Source organism: Anser brachyrhynchus, assembly GCF_964034855.1.
Source record: "Anser brachyrhynchus genome assembly, chromosome: 2".
Taxonomy (NCBI): domain Eukaryota; kingdom Metazoa; phylum Chordata; class Aves; order Anseriformes; family Anatidae; genus Anser; species Anser brachyrhynchus.
The window spans coordinates 149882787-149904995 of record NC_137695.1 but is presented as its reverse complement, the minus strand read 5'-3'; the positions used below and the strand labels follow the sequence as shown (position 1 = coordinate 149904995).

General features: G+C 46.9%; 1 protein-coding gene across 24 annotated transcripts in view; it reads left to right on the top strand.

Annotated features, from left to right (window-relative positions):
* Positions 1 to 22209, top strand: part of MTSS1 (MTSS I-BAR domain containing 1) — a 125309-nt gene that overhangs the window by 34862 nt on the left and 68238 nt on the right. The gene's annotated exons all lie outside the window — the stretch shown is intronic.

Below are 22209 nucleotides of genomic sequence, written 5' to 3'. Positions count from 1 at the left end.
TGGAATGAAACGCCACGGCCAGGAATAACTAACGTGGTGTTGAGGGAGCTGCTGGCTCTTTTTCCGCTCTGGGTTGGCTGCAGGAGTCCAAGGAAAAACCCAGTGAAGAGCTCTGTTGTCCTCGCGGGACTCGTAACGCCCCGTTTAGCACAGATCTCACGCGGCTCACGCTGGTGTTAGTAACCGTCAGGTTCTCCTCGGAGTTGTCAGCACTGCACGCTGTTTGTTCTTCTCGCTCGGCTGGGTTGAGACTTCAAAATAACCCCACACGCTGCCACAGCAGCGATCTTGAGCAACCTGCCTGAAGATGACCTCTTCCTACGGCACAAGCAGAGCTGCTTCGGTGGTAGTAAAAGGCTTATGCCTTGATTTACCGTGGGCTGATCTCGTGAACGCAGTAGCTGGTGGTGGTGGGTCGTTTAATACCAGTGCGTTTTTACAGCTTTTGTCTGCGTTGTGATGAGAGGAGACAAAAAGCACAGCTGCAGCAGGGGTCATGGAAGTTGCAGGTGTGAGGTTGGCTGCCGGATGCCAAGTTGCCATCTGTGTTGATGCTCTGTGGTTTTTATTTATTTATTTATTTTTTTTTTGCAGTCCACTTGCCTAAAAATGAGAGCAAGATATAAAATAAGTGAGCAACCGAAGATAGCTTTCATCCAGTTTCTGCAGCTTCACTGTTTAACCAGAAGCGTGTGAAAGCGTTTGTATGAGCTGAGATGGCATCAGGCTTAAGAGGCTTGGACGGAGGTGGTGGTGTCCTGGCCGCTGTGTTCAACATTTCAGGCTCTTTTTCCTAGGTCTTAAACAAGTTCGTCTTCTGCAGTCTAGGAGGTGTGGAGAAATGGAAGAAAGAAGTTGCAGGTGTTATCTGCACAAGCCTGTACGAAGAAAAGAAAAGCAGCCACATTGTTTTTGCCTATCTGTGTTTTTAATACTAAATTTCGTGCCTGTGTTCTGACATTTTAAAGCTAACTAAATAGGGTCAGTAACCTTAAGCATTTAAAGGAGAAAAAAAAAAAAAAGTGTGGTGCTTGCTATAATTAAGTCAGTGATGTCCTGAATGTATTTTAAATTCCTAGCTCTAGAAAGCTGTTAAATATTTCTGCCTGGCATGCAGCGAGTGCCCTTGTTTACAGCATGCCTGGGAGCTGCGTGGATTCCCCAGCATTGCGTGCGGAGTGGTTTATAACACTCGTCGACATGTGCTGCTCTGACTGGAGGGGAGTGCTTGGAGCCGTGCGTCGGATTGCCCAAATCGTAGCTTCCAGGAATGGTCGTGAGGACGGGCAGAAGGGGCTCTGGAGCGTGGGCGGCTGCAGCACACCCTGGCCGAAGGGAAGCCCTTCGCTGGTGGCTGCGGTGATCCCGGCCTCTCCGAAATGCGGAGCTCGAAGCAGCTATTTGCTTCCTGAAATAACACGGGGAGGGAGTTGGAGCATGCTGGCTTTCCTCTCTTTTCCTCCTTATTTGCACTACAAGGAGGAGCTAGGCGCTGAGGGAACCGGTTCTCTTTTAGAGAGAGAGCCGTTTGCATAGGGCAAGTTACACTCGCTGCTGTCTGCTTTGAAACGTTTCCTTGTGGAAGCTGAGGCCGTAAGCAGCTGTGAGACCAGAAATATAGCATAATGCGTTCCGGCCTGTGTTTATCGTTCTCATCTCGAGAGAAAACGTACTGATTACATCCAGCAGTTTTTTAATTGGAGAGGAATGAGATGCTGGTCTCTTTTCGGTTTGGAAAAGAAAATGTTTTTAAAAAAAAAAAAGAGAGAGTAATAATACTTAGCTGAAATTTCCATTTGCAGCTACACAATCTGGAGAAAAGCAACGGGCGCTTGACAATGTCAGCTGGGTGACATGGAGTTGATCAGCGCGTCTTTTCGTAACCGTGAATTTCATGTATCTATGGGATAGACTCACAGTTTGGGCAAGTTTTTATTGATTCAAATTTAATTCTATCAACTACTGCTAGATGAGAAAAAGATTTCTCTTTTTATGAAGGGCGAGAGAGTTTCTGCTTAAGGAAAACCAGAAGAATAAAAAGATCATTTGGCAGCAGATGTCCAGCAGCTTGTAACCAGCAATTGAGATTTGCACTCCAGACCTCTTCAATTGGACGTGTCCACTATGTCTGGAGAAAACAGCCTGAGGCCTTGCAGCTTTTCCAGTGTTTCTGTGCAGCTGCCAGACTGGTAGGGAACATTTTTATTAGGACTCTCGAAGCAATATCTTAGGGCTACTTTATTCTGCTGCACGTTTAATAATTTGGGGTAGTTATTCACTTCAGAGCCTGTCTTTCTGTGGTGAGCGCTGTATTTTTGGTGTTCAAGCAGCAACAACAAGTGCTCTGTCTCTGCGTTATCTCTGATTCCTGTGACCTATGCAGCGGGCTGTGGCCTTTGTGTGTGTGACAGCGTACGTGCGCGGAGGGTCACAGAGCTGCAGGTGGTGTGACCCACCTTCACCTGCTGCACAGGGACTGGAAACGAGTCCGAGGCTCCACTCAAAAGGTTTTTTGTAGCTCCTGCATGGATGGAAATAACTGCTGTGGTGCTGTGATGGATCTGCCAGGTTAATTACTGTGATAAGCGGGGGAAAAAAACTGGACCAGGACAATACGTGAAATGTGGAGGAGTGCAGTGTACCCCTTAGCCAGCTGGACCATCGTCTTTCTCCACGAGCAAGGTTTGAGGAGCCCAGTAGAAAGTACGGTCATCTTCAGAATATCTTCCTCCTGCAGAAATCACTTCACTGCCATGCTGGCCTTCATTGGCAGCAAGTAGCAGGCATCCCAGAGGTCAGAGGTGCTTCTCTTACCTGCTGGTTGTTTGAAGAAGGGGTCGCACACATCTGCAGAGGCTTGTCTCAGGACTGAGGTTCATTGTTGTATTTTAAATGGGATGCACTGCAGACAGAATTAGTGCTAAATCCGTGCTTTGAGCGTTGTCAAAGCACCGACCTTGCCTTTTGTTGGCCAGCCAGAGGGACGGAGCGTGGCAGGAAGGTTGGAGGAGCTGGGTGCCATGTGCAGTCACCAGCACACATCCCGAGTAGCATCCCGTGGCGCAGTGATCCTGCGGGAGGAACGTCAGCCTCGGCAAACAGCGCTGGAAGAGGTGTGGTCTTCAGAGGTGAAAGATCTGGAAACACTTTTTAGATACCATTTAGAAACAAATTTAAGAGTTGCCTGCTGCAAGAGGCAGTCTGAGAGGGTAAGGTCATTTGGGAGTATCCTACTTCTTGTGTGAAGGTATGTGCAGGGAAGTTTGGGCTCTTGCTTCACAAACACCTTGCTTTGCCTATAAAATAAACATGTAAAGAAGTGCAGGGCTGTGCTTCATTCTTGCGTTATTCTCCAATCCTTTGTAAATATTCATATAAAGATGACTTTAAAGTGTTTTCTTGAATGAGCTCAAATGCTAAGTGTTATGAAAACAAGGTTAGGCTAAACTCTGTTCATAGCTGGATGAGGAGCTTGGAAGCTGAGTGATAACGCAGTCACAGGTCAGTAATCTGGAGGTTAATAGGTAAAAGTATTTGTAATGAACTTTCTGATTGGAAGACCCTTAAGGCGGTGCCTGTGTGCTCAGCACTATGTCGCTTTGCTTGCCCTGAGACAAGGATACCATCGTGAAAGATCTTTTTTTTCATAGTACTATATGAGTAACAGCTTGTGAACACGTAGATCTTGTAATTCTTGAGCCAGTTATTTCTGTGGAGCGACTGAAATTGCAGGGTTTTAGTGCAGGAGCATGATTTCTGATTTTTTTTTTTCATGATTTATCTGTGAATCTTAGTTGCTTTTTAAAAGCAACAGTCTTTTATTCTGAGCAAGGTAATGCAAAGCACAGCTCTTGCAGTTTTGTGGTAGGTCTTGCTGGTACAGACATCTACAATAGCTGAGACGCGTTTCATTCAAATTTAAAAATAAAAAGGGGGAAACAAACAAAAAATGGGCCTGTTTATAAACCACCAGAGCAGGTTTATGGGATGGGCACTCTTGACTGAGGCTGCTTGTTCACTGCAAGAGCTTGGGTTGCGTGTTTAGCTTTTAATTCCTATGAATGGGGTTTTTCTTAGCTAACCTCATTTGAGTGCAAGTGGGAGACTGGGGGAGGAAAGAGAAATGGGAGGGAGTGTTCACATTTGTGGAGTCCACTTCTTTTTAAACTAAATGTTACGTGCTAATCGTGCCCCATAATACACACGGCGTTAATGTATAAGACACGTTTTTCTAGCTGCTGGAATTAAAACAGAGGTGACCTTCTGAGATGAGTAACAAGTCGCAGTCCTAAATGTAGCACGTTGTAATTAAGGAACCTCCCCTGCTAATTTGCTCCACCGGCAGTGCATTTAGAATATAGCCCTCCAATTTTGGCAATTCTGCTTGTAAATACGTGGTGCTGGCAGTTCTGTAGAGGACTCAGTGAATCAGGATGGCTTCTGGGGCAGCATCCTGGTGTTCAGGGACATCCCAATGCAAATTCCAGAATTCCTCACGCATTTTCATCTTCATGCTTGCATGTTTTATGTTCTCCAGCTGGTGCCAAATGTAACTTTTGTGTGCGCAAGGGGTGTAGAAGTGTGGTAGGTAAAGGAAAAATCGTAGGAAAGGGAAATGTGTTGGTTGGTTTGTAAAGTATTTTCCTATAAACATTATCGGCAGAAAGTGTTGCAAATTTAATGCAACATAAAAAGGAATTTTACTACACCCTCCTTCTTGGCACACTTGAAAGTTGTGTTATGGCTCAGCAAGTCGATTTTATGGACCTGCAAGTATCTGCACTCTTACAAAAGTTATTTGATTTTGGTTTAAATTTTTATCTTCTCTGCCTCCTGAAGGTAGGAAGCGTTGCTTAAAAGTGACAGCACTTGATTTAAAAATAATAAAATGGAAAAATATATATAAAACTGATATCTTGTGCATGATATCTTAACGTGCAGGCCAAAACAAGGGCTTGCTTCTAATTTAGACAGCATTTGTTTCTGCAGTTCAGAGCAGCTCAGAACAAGGACAAAATAAATGTTTTTCCAGCTATAGATTTTTGTTGTGGTTGGCTTCAGAATCTCTTCACACTCGAGGGTCAGACAAAATGTAAGTATTTCCAGAAGTAAATATTCTGCCCTGATGATAAGGCAGCAAAGCCTGTCAGTTCAATAGTTGCATTGCTGAAACTTTGGGTGCAAAATTGATTTTTTTTTCTTTATTTCTTCTCATAGTCTTCCAACTCTATGAATTGATACAGCACATCTGTGCTACTTGAGAACAAACAAGGATGAAGTCAGTCCCCTAAATAGCTTGTAGGATGGAAATGCTGAAGACAGCCTTCTTTTCATCTCCTGTGGGTCCTCTTGTACGGGACTTTGGAATCTTGGCTTTGATTCTTCATGCGGAGTGCTCACAATATCCACATCTGGGCTATGAATGTAGCAGAGAACAGATCTGCTTTAGATCTTCGTGTCTAATAATAACTTTAAAAAACAAATGCTGCTAGCAGAAGAATGTTTGTGTGGTCTCTAATACAGACCAAGTTAAGACAAAAAGGAGAATCCTGTAGTGTCTAAATAGCCTTAAACTGGCACCAGATGCCAGATTTTTTTTTTAAGCAATTTTATCTCACTTGGCAAAGAATAACTTTATTTACCCCTTCCTATAAGTCTTCTCTGGCACTGTTAAAAGTCCTACCTCCTCCTTTCTGATATCTGCATATTTTCCCAAATAATTTGCATCATATTCAGCGCGATCTCCCTTTGAAAAGGGGCATTTTGCAGAGCTTTATTTTTTCCATTGTTGCCTTTTTGTAGTAACATGTTGGATCCTTTTCTCTAGCATACATTTTAAATCATATTTTCTTGGTAGTGGAATGCTATCTATTTAAATAGCAGTGCTCGGTGTTTCTTAATAACTGGTAAAAGATGAATCTGTGTTTAAATATCAATTAGAGTATACCTTTGTCTTGTAAAAATATCTGTAGTCCCCTAAATATCAGCACTTCAGGCACAGGAAAACCTCGTAACCTAAAATTTCGTGCAGTCAGAGGAAGAGAAGAATGATGGTCGAACACTTATTTTTAAATGTCATGGGGTTGTGCTTAATTGTGAAAGAGTAGCTAAAAATGAGAGGAGGAAGAGACACGGGCAGTATTTCCTTATTCTCCTAAGAGGAAGGAAGCAGCAGCATACAGCTGACCTGGGGACGCGTGCCAAGGGATGACATGAGCGTCTTGCATCCAAAATGAATGTACCTGCGGCCTTTACGGTGCCTGAGGGGTAGGGGAAGGCAGGGAGGAGGGCTTTAGGTCTTTCAGTGCCTGAAAAATATAGGAAGCAAGTTTCAAATAAATTTCCTGATGAAATGTGAATGAATTCAAGGTGGCAGCAATCTCATTGCAGGTGTCACCATGGAGCATAAACTTCCTCCCCAGTACCTGAAAGAAGAAGAAAATTCAGGTTGGGGTTGGCGTGTTTTACATTATTATCTTGATTTAATTAGAAGAGAGGAGACCTGGGAGTAGGCAGTGACTTAGTGTCTGAAGCGTTTGACTTCAGGCAGTCCCATCTGTACTGAAAATGGGCAAGTTCAACAACAAGGTCATGACTTCACATTCACTGCAGTTCATGTGGCTTCAAAAGCAGGTCTGTCTCAACTGGTTTTCATGAGTTTTTAAAAAATGACCAAACTGGAGTAAAAGGTTTAAAAATCAAGAACAAAACTGCCCTTTCCTGGACGAAGCACCGTCACCAGAGGATGTGGAGCGCTGCACCCCAGTGATGGCCCTAATAAGTGACCCCTTGGGGGCAGCGCCTTGGCACCACACCCGTGTTTGCTGGTGCCGTTTTTAGAGATAAATGACAGCCCACGAAGAAGCCTTGATGTCAAATCCGACATCCTGTTTCTTCAGTTCTGGTGGAAATGCTGTAATTTAGTCTTTGTGGAAACAAAATGTACATCTGTAACTCTGTAATCAAGAGCGCACAAGTTGTTTTGACTTCCCCATCCCTGCGTTCACCCAACAGTAGATGCTGCAAACAATCAACATCTTCAACAGGGAGACGAAAAGGGAAGTCAAGAAGTTCATAAAACCTCGTGTGGGTGTGGAAGAAACAGGGGCTAACAGAGATTTGACTTTAATGGTAGCAGATTTCGTAAAGAATTCAGTGGGTTGTTTATTTTGCCTTACCCATTTAATTACAGGAGTGCATTGCAGTTCATATTTGCAGTGAAGTAACCTGTAACAGACATGTTTAGCTTACATTTTTCCAGAGACAAGTCCCTGCATAAATGTGTATTTGCTATATTTGTACACCCACATAGGTATAACAGGTGTCTGCTTTTAGCTTCAGCCAGCGGTCGGACAACCAAGAATGGGTTTCTGAAGTCTCCGACACCTTTCACAGAATCACCGAATTGTAGGGGCTGGAAGGGACCTCCAGAGATCACCGGGTCCAACCCCCCTGCCAGAGCAGGTTCCCTAGAGCAGGCTGCCCAGGTGGGCGTCCAGACGGGCCTTGAATATCTCCAGAGAAGGAGACCCCACAGCCTCCCTGGGCAGCCTGTCCCAGCGCTCCGTCACCCTCACCGTGAAGAAGTTCTTTCGCATGTTGGTGCGGAGCTTCCTGTGCTCTATCTTGTGGCCACTGCCCCTTGTCCTGTCCCCACAAACGACTGAAAAGAGGTTGGGCAAATCCCTCTGTCTCCCACACCTCAGGTATTTATTCACATTGATAAGATCCCCTCTCAGTCTTCTCTTCTCAAGGCTGAACGGACCCAGGTCTCTTTGTTGTCAGACTGTATGCCAAAGAAACCAAATTGGGGGGCTTATTTTGGAGGCTTCCTAGGAGTGTAAAAGGAATATTCAGTCCTTCCACTTTGTTATAAATTCAAGTTAATTTCTTAGTTCCTGTAGAACTGGGCCTTCTTTCCTTCTTCCACCATTTTTTTTTCCCTCCAGTATTTTTCAGGATCTCAAATCCTTGATATATCAGGAGGATAAAAGGAAACCTTGGGGTTTGGGTAACTGATTTTTAAGTTGCTGCTCTTTATATAAACTTCCTCGCAACTAAAACAAAGCTGAGGTACCGCAGTAGCACAGCATCAAACAGGAGAGGGGGGATTATGGCGTGGATCAGCTTTCGCCGTCGTTATCCATTTTCACGCGTTGCTAACAGAAATGTTTTGACTTCTCTGCCAAGACGCAGATCAGTTTATGTTGCTCCAGCTGTCAGATTGAATTTTCCTTTTAAAATACTGCATCGTGAGGTTCTGGTCCATGGTCAGGAAAATTTTCTTCCAAAGTCTTCTGAGTCTTTCCCACAGAAACAAAATGGGAATGGAGCAGATACTGCATCAAGCAGCATCTGAATACATAATTAGTCACCCGTGCCCCAAATAGAAAGCCCCTTGCAAGCTTACATTTTCTCATTAAAGTCTTAAGCCAAGCATGTGTCTAATAGCGGCATTAATTCTGGAATTTGGAACTGGTGTTGTGCTACCATAAAAAGGTACACTTGATAACCATTAATATAACTTGTAACTCTTCCAGTAATAGTGCACCAAGAAAAAAAAAAGACATTTTTCAGTTAACTAGTGAGAGGGGAGAGAAATATTTTCAGAAACTGATGCATTGAAAGAGGGGAAGGGGGTGCTGAATAGAGGGGGTCTCCTGTTTTACGGTTTAATTATTGAATATCCCTGTAGAAGTGTTTAATTCTGAGAGGGCATTTTATTTTCTTGCGACTCTTTTTCGAGAGGAAAATGAACTCCCAGGAGGGAAGCTGTTGAGAAATGGTTTAACAATGGAAAACACAGAGTGCATTAATCTGCATGGTGGTGCTTAAATGGCACGAAACGTGCTCTGGAAGATGTCCTGCAGCTATAGGTAACCTGCATTTAGTAGCAGAAAGCTGCATCCTGTTGATGCTGACCAACTGTAAGGAAATAGTGCTGGCTTCTAGGTAGGATAGGATTAAAATAGGCTGTGTGGCCTCCGTGAAAGCATCGCCCTTGACTTGCTTAACTTCATGAACAGCCCGGAGAAAATCCTTGCCTATCTGCAAGAAGCTCAGCCTCGATTTCCCCCAAATGCATGTGTGTGCAATCAGAGGGCTGATAGCAGCCGTCCTCAGTCACACGTGTAACCTCCCGCGAGGCTGCTGGAGAGTTAAGCGGCTCCCAGCTCCTTTAAATACAGCACCACAGTGGCGAGTAATAATTTAAAATATAAACCTATATTTTGGTTTAAATAAATTTAAGCTAACTTAAATGTAAATACTAAATTTCTGATATTTATACTAAAGCTCTGATATCTGGCCATCTTGTTGAATTCCTACAGACTAGCAGGGTTTGATTTCTAAGGGTTAATTTATCTCAATATTCTTTGTCGTGTTGCCTGGCTTACATTTAGAAGGTGGCTCTCTGCTCCTGAGGGGACAGTGAGCATGCCTGGTCTGTGCACTTAGAGCACTGAATTCCACTACCTTTGATTTACTTTCCAAAAAGTAAGAAGTTATGCTTAATTAAGAACGTGGCTTTGGGAAAAATAAATACCTGTAGAGTGCACGGTTAGAGAGGAACAGATTTGGCACCATTGGCTTTATTTAAAATGGGGGTTTGGTAAAATAATTCACGCTGGACACCTGCAGCTTCACTGCGACAGGGGAAGAAGGCATATGAGCCCGAATAGTTCTCATCTGATCAGTTTCTTGCGGATGTGTTTACACCCAAAATGGAGAAAGCACCCGAATAAGTAGCCCTGGTGTTTATTCCAGAACTGCGTGTTCTGTTTGGCTTGCTAACGCAGCACGTCGTGCAAAATACTAGCGGCGAGGGAAGGAGTGCGCGTGTAAGTCAGGGATTTCTACAAAGCTCTCCTTGTTCTTTCCCAGCCAACACGCGTGCTGCGGGAGGACCCCACCTTATGCTGTAGCACGCGTGACTTTGTCTGTTCATTTACAGCACCCAGACGTTAATTTGGGGACTGACAGTTTTGCACGGGTGTTGTTATGAACGATTCTCCCGGCCAGATTTAGCGAGTGAAAACATCTCCCCGCACCAACTTGAAGTGCTCCCTTGGGGCACCTGAGGAACACGAGCTCGCTTGCCTTCTCCCTGGGGGTTCGCCATCCTGGCTCCTGCGCTCTGCTGCAGCGTCCCTGTGGCTTGTCAGCGGGGAGGATGCTCTGAGCAAAGCGGCGTTTGTTCGCTACGGCGGCGGCGTTGGGGTAACGGGAAAAATGGTCGCCCAAATCTGCCCGCTGCGCTTGTCGTTTTCTGTGGGAAGATGGGAACAGCAAGAGGGAGCTGCCTTAGTGGGGTGGAAATCTACGGTGTGGCTTCACCTGCTCATCCCTAGCCCTGCTTCGGCGTGACCCTTCCTGGGGCCGGGCTTCTCGGTGGTGGTAGGGATGCTGCTGGCTCGGTGAAGGGTGTAGCGAAGTCAGCATCTGCAGAGGCTCTGAAACGTGCTGTAAATTCTCTGTGTAAACATTTTGCTCTTGTTTTTGTTCTAGTCCTGGTTCCGTTGCCAAGTACTATTATCATCATCAGTCAAAGGAAACGAGGGGCCCAGGCTTCTACCAGAAATAGCATCCCTTGTCGATGTGCGATGGTTGGTTTTGTCGGTGCTCCTCACCGCTCCGGTTGTGTCTCTTGCTTTCCGATGGATGGGAGGCTGCATTTTTTTTGTGTTTGTGTTGGATCTAGTTTTGGGGAAAAGTAAGAGTTCGTTCCTGCTCTGTGCTCCAGAAAGCTGCTACTTGGTTATATGATCAGGGCTCGTATCAGAGGAGGGCGTTCATGGGATTGCTGTCGATGGGGAAAGAGATACACTGGTCGTTTAAATAATTGATCCGTGTCTTTCAGCGACTTATTTTCAGGTGTGTGGTGTGTCTGCATTAAATCTCGCGTGGCTGCTGCGTGATGAGAGGGATGCATTCCTGGCGTTAGGTGCAGGAAGCAAATTTTGGAGACGGTAAGTGACCATCCCCAGATGTGCTGTGCCACGGCAGCAGCTCTGCCTGCCCTGCCCCGGCCCCGTGGCAAAGGGGAAGGTGGAGGAGGGCGGCTGCGTCGTCGACTGCTCTGGGAAACAGCCACAAACAAGCTTTTCTTTCAACAGGGCTGGAGGGATGTGAGGAGGATTAAAGTTCACAATTTTAAAAAAAAACACACAACATTCTGCCCCTGTAAGGCTCCGTGCACTGCTCTATTTGTGTACCCGGTGGGTCGGTCTGTCTGACCCCAGTCTGAGAGGATTCCCCCAAAGTGCCTCCTTGTTTTTCTTCATGGTTGATGGCGAGGCCAGGCCGAGGCTGTGCTTTGTGCTTTGCTGTGAGGCTGCTAAGGTTTGTGGTCACCCTCGACTCCTCTCGAGGAGCCTGTTTCCAGAAGAGAGCCGCTTCCTTTGTGTGCCTCAGCCGTGAAATTAATGCTTCCACGGACACGTTAGTGTTGTGGACGGTGGTGGCAGGCAGGGGAAGGTCACAGCCAGCCTCCCGAGGGAGGGGGGTGCTGGTCAAAACCCCCAAATTCAGTTGCAGTGGGGTGTGTAGGTCTTGGCTGTGCTACGCGAGTGTGAGCTGGCACAGCCCGGTGCTCCGGGGCTCAGCACCTTTCACAGCCCCGCAGAGAGAGATGGAGAAAGCATCACTTGTGTTCGAAGCCAACTGTCACCGAGCGCAGGAACCTGCTTCCATTTGTCAGCCTGAAACGGGACTGCCGAGCGCGGTGTTGCGTCGGTGCGTGCACAAGAGAAACGTGATGGAGTGACAGCTTTCAGCACCACGTGAGCGCTTCAGTACGCCTTCTGATGGGCTTCCGCTGCCATCTGAGCTTTTCCTTGCCTTTGCCTTCCAAACAAAATCCTGGAAAGAACAAAGATATGAACCTTGAGGATGCTGCTGCCTTTTCCCAGCTCCCCAAAGCAGCAATGCTGCAGGCAGAGAGGTGGGTGCTGCCCTGGGGCCAGGTGCCTCCGTGGGGAGAAGTTTCGGGTGGTGACAAAATTTAACCCTATGGATCCCATCGAGCATATGGCCAAACAGCTGTTGTCTGTTTGTGGCTTTCAGCAGCTGCCCCCAGCCCTCCCACAGCACCAGCTGCTGAGAGACATGGGGAAAAAATGGGATTTCCACTGAACGCCCCTTTTCCCCCGCACCGCCTGCCCACAGGACACTGGCAGACCAGGAGGCTTTGTTGCAGGTTATTAAAAGAGCGCTGAAGTCTTGTGTGCCTGGGAAATGCACAGGCATTTCTGCAGAGCTGTTTTAAAGCTGAGGGACGAATGCAGCTGTTTTTCCTATTTAACCAACTTTTCTCCCAGTGGTGAAAGGATTTCATTTGCAGGGGAACATTCGCATTAGCAGAGGAGTTAGTTTTCATGCTGTGTTTCGTATCCATTTATCATCTTCCTATCTTAGATGTTTTGCTCGCCCTTTCATTCCTGAAACCTTGTCTGGGATAGAAACTTATCATTTTTTTTTTCCTGTAGTTCCTTTTAGCCCCCATCCATCCTAAATGTCGCGTTTTATTTCAACCAGATGGGAATTAAATCGCCGAATCCACCAGGGTGCCGTTTCCAGTGGCTCTGGGTATCGCCTACCCCAGTACTGAGGCTGCAGGGCTTGGTTTTCATATCTGCAGGGAGCGTCTTCCCAAAGTAAGGATGGAGCCAGTACTTGCCTTCTGCCAAACTGGTGAGAGGAAGCCTGGGTTTGGGTCAGTCACGGGAGCATGACCCACCGTGGCAGAGCTTTGGTGCGGTGGCGCTTGGCACCAGGAGAGACTGAATTGTGCCACCGCTGCTCGGGATCCGTGAGCCTCCTCCTGACGCTCTGATTTGGTCATGGGACAAAAAACCAGCAGTAGAGCTGCTCCGGAGTTTTTCTTCCCTGCTATTTTAAACTAACCCAAATGAAAGAGTTTTGATCTTGCTGGATACACTGATTCCTTTGAGCTGGAAGAGCAGAGCTACGGCTCGACGTGAGCAGAGACTCGTGCTCTCAGCAGGGCCGTGGTCCTGTGACTGGTGCAAGTTCGGGATATTTTTAGTGCTCTTCCTTGGGTTGCTCGCGCCTGGTCCTCTCCGCGCTCGGTCGGCGCTGTGAAGGTCACACAAAGATATTAGGCAGTTGTAAAGAGTGCCGAGAGGGCCAGCTGGCCGGGATGGCACTCGACCAGCAGTGCTCCTGCTTTTGAGATAGAGGGGTCGGGGAAAGGCTGAGAAGCACTGGCATGCTGCTTTCAAGATATCAAACCCGGTTTTCTTCACACCTCCGAGCTAGGAATAGGTACGTGCCAGGAAACAAATCCAGACATGAGAAAGGCTAGAAAAGCAACAAGGCGGTCAGTTTGACTGAAAAGGATTAGGAAGCGATGCTTAATCTGCAACCCAATAGCCGGGATCTCTGATCTCACATAGTTCCCGTTCAGCAGGGGATGGCAGCGCCCCGCCTGCGGCCGGGGAGAAGACGGGCTGTCGCTGAACACGGCAGCGAAGTGAAATGGCAGGAGGCTACGCCGGCTGCGCTCGTAGCTGGACTCCCCCGTAAGCAGGTTCCCCCAAGCATTTGTTTTTCTGCTTCTTAGCTTTCATCTGGCATTGTGGTTGTTGAAATAGCTCTTGTTGGAGGGGGAAAAGAATCCGTACCGAGGACCGCTGCTGGCCTTACACAACGGTGCCGGTTAGGTGGCTCTGGGAGCTGAATTGTGTGATAACATCACGTGAAAAGCCCCTAAAACTCACAGAGAGGACTGGGACTGAAGGGAAAGCATTCAGCTGAAGCCACCCAAGCCCGAGTGTCTTCCAGTGGCAGCTTTTGGGAAAAGTGGCGAGAAAAGTTGGGAAAAAAATAAATCAAACAACAGGCAGCCAAAATGGCCGTTTATTTTTGTTAGCTTTGCGTAACTGGGATGAAGAGAGATGCTCTTGGGAGCAAATAAGAACACAAACAACAAATTTATTTTTCTCTGCGTTTATTAGATACTGAATGAAATGTGCTGGGCTGCGTTCAGAGTAAATATTTATGAGAACCACGGGTGAATTGTCCCAATTTACCTTGCAAAGCAGAGCTGTCCTTGTTCCATCGTATCGCCTAGGGCTGCCTGATGCCAGCAGGCGTGCTTCAGAAGCTGGCCTCGGCACCAGCTATTCCCTCTATTTCCCCTCGTTCGTCCTTCGCTCTGTTTACCCGCATTCTTCGGAGGGTCGAGGGATGCTTTTCATTTTTGGGAACTTCTGGCCGTGCCGCCGAGTCTGTGGTTTCCTGAGCAATGTCTCCGGCAGCCAGAGCCCGTGGTGGTTGCACAGAGTTTCTGAGCAGCTGCTCAGGGCAGAGCCGGGCTGACAGCACACGAGCCTTAAATCTCTTTCCATTGCATTAGCGGCGTTTCCCCCAGAGGCAGGACAGCTATCTGTCTCAGGGAATGACACATTTTCCAGCGCTGTCAGTCCTTAAATAACAAATAAGGAAATTAATAGAGAGCAGGTGAACGTTTCTTCAGAAGAAGGTTTAATGTAACTGGGCTGGTTGATGCATTGCCTCTGGCACAACCGCCTTTTCATAAAAATCTGACATCGTTTGTTCAGTTACCTCTCAGAATTAGAATTATTTGCCGCTTTTCAGGTTTGTTAATTATAAATGGTGTTACACTCGGTCTGATACGGGCTGGAATTACAACGCTCAGATTGCCTGCCTGGGAAGAAAGCACCTTTCACCAGTAAACAGTGCAGCCTCCATCAATGTGCCAGTCTGTTGGCTGATGAATAGCTGAAGGAAAGACTTATTAGGATTGCTCTAGCTTCAGCTTCCAGTACAAATAGGTCTTTTTGAGGAGCGTGGCGCTTCCACAGGAGCCTTTCATCGACATACTTCAATAGGCTTTCTGCTCTGTAGTCACTACCTTAATCCAGCGATGCAGGCGTGAAACCACACTGCAGACTGGGAAGCTGCAGCGAGTGCTGAGTGGAGATCGATTTAGCTAAGCTGCTTTTGCTTGGCCCGGTGTGGAGTTTAAACCTGCAACGTTTGTATGAAGCACCGTTTCTCCCAGTAAGGCTTTTCATCCCGAAAGCAAAAAGTCAGCAACGAGAGCCCAACACCTTTCCCCTGATGTAATGCACGTTTTGGAACAGCAGTGCAAAGGAGCTGTTAATACAGTGTGTTGCTAAAATGCCGTCAGCTGGATGGAAAAAGAGGATTAGAAAATTTGTGTCCAATAAATTGATCTCTGGGCAGAAGTAAGGGCTCTCAGTAAGGTGTCCTGTGAGATAACTGCTGGCTGCAGCTGAGGGTGAATGCAGATAAACCCTCTCTGCCGTAGCTTGCTGCAGGATAGATGGCTTATGAGGGCACAGAGGCAGCAGGGTGAGAGGTAGGTTTGCAGGAGCTCATGCAGTTATCTTTTCTGAGAGAGGTTTTCAAAGCAGGCTTGAACATCCAGCAGGGAATTGCGACGTTTGCATCCTTTCCCCTCTGCTTGTTAAACCCCAAGACACAACCTCTGAAGAGCTCAGAGAAAACCTCAAGGGAGAAGCCTTGATTATTTGAGATGCCCCTGTTGGAAAGGCTCAAGTGTGTTGAGTGGGTAGCTGTACCTCATGGAGAGCCTTTCGGCCTGCTGCTCTCTTTCCCCAAGAGTGCAAAGCCTATGTAAATACTTCAGGGTGAAATGGAGTCCTGTGCGTCCCGTGCAGCCCGACGTCCTTCCAGTGCTGTGCCTGCCCTCAGCTTTCAGCCTGCTTTCTCCAGGCTGTTGGTGGGGTGATGCCCTATTGCATGCCCGGTTTTAGAAAGCAAGTACCAGATACTTTTCCCTGTCTTGAAGTAGGTCAACCGTTAACCTAATTGATTAACTTGGTAGCCAGTCAATTAAATCGATTTGCTCGTGTAAGGGTGACATATTTACCCACTGTGTCGGTGGAAAACTCTGTGTAGTTTTGTGCAGAGAAATTGCAAAAAGCTTTGCTGGGCAGAACCGCCAGGGGAAAACCCGAAGTGATCAAGACCTAAAATACGGATGGCGCTGCAGAAAGCAGATGAACACTGAGCTATTTTTAAAACAAACGTACAGACAATTTGGCCTGAAATGTCAGGTTACTTGCTAAATAGGTGTCCTCATTGGAAGATGACAAGTCTAAGATGTAACGAGGGAGTATTTTGGTGGAAAATAAACCTTGAAATGCCACTCAGTTTGTCAAAGGAATCGCTTTGAGAGGTCAGTTTCTTTGGGGAGTTAAGCAGCCGTGTGCTTTCGTACTGGGAGCCTGAAGTAGCTGTAACAGCTTCTTCATGGCCTTGAAGAGCGCGCAGAGTATTAGAGACCATCATTCAAAACCTGCCATGAATTATCCATGGAAAAGTGCCCTCAGATAGGAGCCCCTTGGTGGCTGGTTAGTGTAATTAATAGAAATATCTTGCCGCAGCTGTACGGTTTGGTTTAGCAACTCCTCAATTTGAGAATAGTCTTGGGACCGCCTGGGTTTCAATTATCTCCCCGGTGCTCGGGGTAGGGTTTTAACTCAACGTTAATCATGTTCCTCGAGGGAAACACAGGCAACGAGCAACGGTTAGGGTCGTGCAGGCAGCATAACTCACCCCAAACGGCTGAACCCAGCGTAAATCCACCTTTACGGAGTTAAGTGCTGTGCTGTTTGCTTGCTGTTTCAGAGGGGACTTTCGAAGGCCTTTGGGGGATTCCAGAAATACAGACCATTACCGGGCTTGTACTCGCAACGTTTACTTCGAAAAGTAGACGATATCTAGACTTCTTAAATTGTAGTGCCCTTTTAGCATCGAAGTTGGCTGCAGTCATGGTAGGCAGGCAAACTTTTGCTGTAAAAATGAGGGAATGAAGCAAGGCCTGGCGTTCAGCGTGGTGCTCTCTGTTCGGGCCTGGTCAGATGCAGCGTTGAGGAGCTGCCAGGTAACAGAGCCCTTGGGAACCACCTAAGGCACTGCTTTCCAGAACTGTATTGCTTTTGGAGAAAGACCAGGTAGGAGATGGGAGGGAATTTGAGGACAGAGCAACCAGAGCCCTTTCAACGAGCAGAAGCAGCGGTTTCAGGCAGACCCGTAGTCGTAGATCAATAACGGGCTTCACCTTGTGTGCTGCAGCATTCCCATCCCGACACCGCTCATTTGGTGGCTGGGCTGACGCTGCCCTGTCGCAGAGGGGAGCTTAGGAGGGTGAAAAAGGGGGTCCTGGCAGTTTGGAGTTAATACGAAGGACGCGTGGGCTTTTTTTCTGTCAACGCTTGTAACTTCCAAGCCTCCTCCCAGTTTTCTTGCACAATTTCACGACTGCAAATATTTCAGCTCTGGCTCCTGCAGCCACTTTTTGCTTTCTGGAAGAAGATGTGCTGAGTGGTTTTGTGGCTGATTTTGCTTCAGGAAGTAGCATTTCGCATGGCCCTTCATGCTGAGGAGCTCCTCAGGGCTCAAAACATAGGGGATACGGGTAAGGCTCAGCTCTTATATGTTCCATATGTGAACAGCAAAGTGTACACCCGTCTGGGAGACATCCCTACACTGAAAATGCCTTTGCTCCCAGAACCTGCAGGAATACAGGCGGATATCGATATCTTTTAATAGATGGAGCAAAACAGCTTAATGCTGGCTTTATGGCCTTTTTTTCAGAGGGGAGATTGAGTTGGTCTTACCATGACCAGGCTTTCATGGGAAGCTTCCATTCGCAAAGCTGTTTCCCACCGTACTTTATCAGCTGGAGCCAGATCTTATTAAAACCCAAACAGAGTAGCCAGCTCTGACTATTAGCTTAATGGTTTAATACCAGCTTCTCTGTAAAGTAGAAGCAGCAGGTTATTTAAAACATGTAGGTCAGATTGGCCTGGTGTTTTCCAGTGAGATCACATAAGGACGGGATTAGCAAAACTCTCAAACACAGCAGGTACACCTGGCGTGGGGCATTTTTTTGGTTCCCCTTTGCTTTCGGAGGTCCAACTGCAAAGTATACAGTAAGCAGACTTTTAGTATTTACTTCCAAACGTGATATTAGCAGCACAGTGCTTCTGCTCCCTCTGAATTAGCAGTGGTATTTTTAATGTTAATATTCCATTGCAAGTCATTTGGCCACAAGTTTAAAATGAAAATGTTTTCCTGGAGAAATCCCATCTTCCTTTTTTTTTCTTTTTTTTTTGCAAGAGGGTTGCAGTATAAACAAAATGGCAAATGAATGTTAAAAAGCCAGCCCATCCCCAATTTTTTGTTTATCAAAACTAGTAGCTGCAGAAAGTAAACAGTTTAAATACCCTGGGTTTTTAATTCATTATTTCTTCAAGAGTAGACAGTTTGAGGTGCTGGGTTGTTTTTGTTGTTCTAAGGACAGTTCACTCTGCAATACATCTCCTGCATTATGGAGAAAGTAGGCTTTGTTATGATTATAAGTGGATGTTTATGTACAGTTAGGGCTCTTTGCTGTAAAACCCAAAAAGCATCCTTAAATATTTAGGACAGCCTGCTTCCTGAGACAGCGAAAGCCTTAGCTGCGTTCCGTAGGAAGTGAGGGAAATGGCAATATTTACGTACAGAGAGGAGGCAGATGCCCATCCGCAGGAACCTCAGTGGTGCAGGAGGGTCCCTTTAACAATCTATTGTAAACTTCGGTGTTCAAAGGGCAACAATAAACCTACCACTCAGCGCTGAAACTCAAGTTTTTCTACAAATCTCTCTCCTTGCTTAGTTGCTGTTAATTGGGTTGGTAATTGGCGTGACAGCTTTTTGGGGGAGCAGGCAGGCCACTGCCTTCTGGAAGCAGCCTGGTGCGTTCGTGCCATTTAACTGGCTGCGTTCGGTGTTACGGTTCACAAAGAAAGGGTGGGGAAATGCAGATTTTTTGGTGGTTCTGTAGGGATGGTGACAGGTAACAGGGTGAATTTTATCAGTCCAAGCAAGTGACAGTTGTTACAGTCTGTGTAAGCAGGTTCGAAATGCATAATGCATTTAAAAACATAATTCTTCGGATTCACAGCAATAAAGGCTTTTCGGCGAGAGAGCGGTGATGGAAAACTGCAGCACCCTCGGAGGAAGGAAACAGATGGCAGGAAGAGCTTCCAGATACTTGACAGGCTGCAACAGACTTAAAGGCAGGCAGTGACAAATGGGCACAAGGAATGGGGTTTTGCTCTAGCTCTTGTGGTTCAGTCTTGACAAAATGCCTGATGTGCTGTGCGTTGGTACCAAGGTTTCATGCCCTCTGTCCTTCGGTGGTCTTTATGGAGCCGCTTGTGGCCAGCAGAGTGCCCTGAAGAGGAGTGAAGGGTTGCTTACTATGAAAAATGAAGTTCCTACATCTGACTAATAGCAGGACTTGGTGTTGAGTAACAGCAAGCGAGAACTGAAAGTGAGTTTAATTCTTAGGTCCAGGTTATTCAAGGATGCGTGCCAAAAATGGCTGCACGAGGCTGGTTTAAAAAGAAGTAATGGTAATTAAAAATATGCATTTCTGCATGCCTATGAACAAATCATCGAGAGCAAGGGGATGAGTGCTGGGATTTCCTACCTCGGGCGCCTTGCTGGGACAGAAGCGGGCAGCGGTTGGTATTTTACACTGCTCAGACCGCTGCAAGCACTGGCGAGCGGCCTGTGCACAGTCAGCTCCCTTCTGCAAACACAGTGCCAAATTTCACATTATTGACTCTAACAGATAACAGACTAATGTACGCCGAGGAAATCTCATAGCTTCTGATAGGAGCAGCTACCTAGCTGAATTTCCGCGCAGCTGTTGGAACCTAAACAACTAAACAGAGCACCCCTTTGGGTGCTGTTCCTTCCCAGGGTCTGCCTGGAGCTGTGAGAGGTGCAGGAGGGCAGCTGGGCTGAAAGGCAAGGCTGAAACAAACCCTCAGGGCTTGACAAGAGCGCACAGCTCCGTAGTTATTTAGGTACTTGATCTCCCATTTCTTTAAGCCTCTGATACCCACAAAGGTTTCCTCTTAGGAGTTCAGAAGATGTTTTATGGGGTGGTTTAGCCTTTATTTGCTGGGTGCTTTGCTTTTCCTCCGCTAAACCATCTCGTGGCCTGTCAGACCTTCCGTGTGAGTTCTCTCCCTACCACGAGGCAGAGCGTGGTGTTGCTGGAAGTCAGCTTTAGAAGGAGCTGCTTTATTCCCAGGCTGTTTGGAGCGTGGGCAGGGAGCTTTGCAAGCTGCCTACGTGACCGAGGGCAGCTAAGTAAGCAGGTACTTACCGTGAGCAAGCAGTTGAAGGAATGCGGACTGGGATAAATGACTTCGGGGTAATCTGTAGAACAGGAAAAGCAATCAAGTTGTAAAGTATCTGCCTGGGCTCAGGGGTCTGTGTGTTCCTGAGGTCCTGTTGTTTTCACCTATCTGTGTGTCTTTTGACTAATAACGGTGCTGTGCTGCCTGAAGTGGGTAGTTTCACATCCAGTACTTCACCGTTTGCAAGCAAAACTTGACAACTTGGGGCATTCAGGCTGAGGTGAAGCCAGTGTATGTATAAATGACATGCTCTTCTTTGATTTCTGGAAGTTAATTACAGGAAATAAAATACAGCCAGAAGAGGTTTAAAGAAGCTGGAGTCCATTGTGTTCTGACTGTCCATGGGGAGCGTCTTTGAGACAACCTGGTCCTGGGTCACTTGGGCCTACGCTTGGGCCTACTTGGGCGCTACGGGTGGCGACGTGAATGTGGCAGCCCGACGAGCCTGAAGAAAGCCCTGAGAAACTGCTCCTCTTCTGCAAGGCCTGAATTTAAGGAGGAGGTTAGACGGCCGTGTCCTCGCTTGACTTGCTGATGTAATATTAGACTGGACGGTAGGAAGAACCCGATGGAGCAACCTTGATTACAGCCGTGATCTGCCGCGGAGATAAGCGGCCTCTGATGGAACAGGTCACGAGATAAGATTTGGTTATTTGTAACGCGCCTTGGTGCTTGCTGCGTCTTTTCCAGTGGCCTGATTTTCTGTTAGTCTGAAGTGTCTGCATCCAGAAACAAAATAACTTCACAAAACCGTGCTGGATTCAGGACGCTCTCGAAGCAGCTTTGTCACAGGGTGGGTTACTTGGGCCAGAGCTCGCTGTTCACATGCAGAGCTTTTGCATTTTGGCAGGGAGATGTAATGACAGTGCTCCGAGCCGGAGCTGCGTTCCTTATGCGTGTTTTAATTTGAACTGCTCAGGTTAGGTAACTCAAAGGGCCCTGCGCAGGAGCGGGCTCCGTTCTGTCTGCTCTGCCTGCATAGGCAAATGGAGCCGCTTTTTAAGTGTGTGGCAGCAGTTCACATGAAGCCGAGGATGAGGGAATGTGTTTTGTTTGGAGGAGACACTGGCCCTTCTATTAATTTCTCGACAGCTCAGGTTTTGCTCCAGCGTCCATCCAAACAAGGGAAAAAGTAACCTGTCAGTGTGAAGCAGAGCGAGCGTATTGCAAGCTGCTATCTTGCGCACAGGCTTTTGCAAGAAGGAAAAGAAGTAGGGGTGTCATTAAATTTTCCTTCGTGGGCAACGAAGATCGCAAATAACATATTTAGTCACACCAGGATTACAGTTAATCCTATAGGTCACATCAAAGCGAGCCTCTCTCATTGAAGTTGCGCTCTCCAGCGCTTGCCTCGAAGGCTTGTCCACGCGCGGAGCCTGTAATCTGCCTGCGTGGTGGTTGCTGCGGAGAGCTGCCCCCAGGAGCTGCCAGTCTGCCCTGTGTGAAGCCATTAAACCCCCACCAGGAAAGATCTGGCGAGCACCTACCTGGTGGATCACGGGAAAACAGGGAATAAAGGGGCTGCGGCTCTTGGTCGTCCTCCCTGCCTTGCCTGGCGCTTCCCTGTACACCTGGAGGGGCAGAGATTTCGTTTTTCAGAGGTGGAGAACTGCTGCTTTGTGGTCCAGGCACAAAAACTGTTGCCGTTTATGCCAAAATGGAATTCCTGCCCGGTTTTGTTTTGTCTCCTTCGGTGTTTGTATTGGCTTGGCGTTTTCATATTTTGTATCTAATGTCGGTATTTGTTTCTGGGAAGAAACTTTTCCTTGCACTTTAATTTGTACAATTTGTTTGTTTAAACTTGTTGGCAACTTTAAAACTCGGCAGTCTGTTCCATATGCCGGTATCAGCGCTGCTATTAGTGAGACATACTTGAAAAAGTCAAACAGAGCGATCAGGCAGGGAGTGTTTTCTGTGAAATAGTTGGGAGTATTTTCATTTGCAATAATATTTGGGAATGGTTTTGATCTATTTG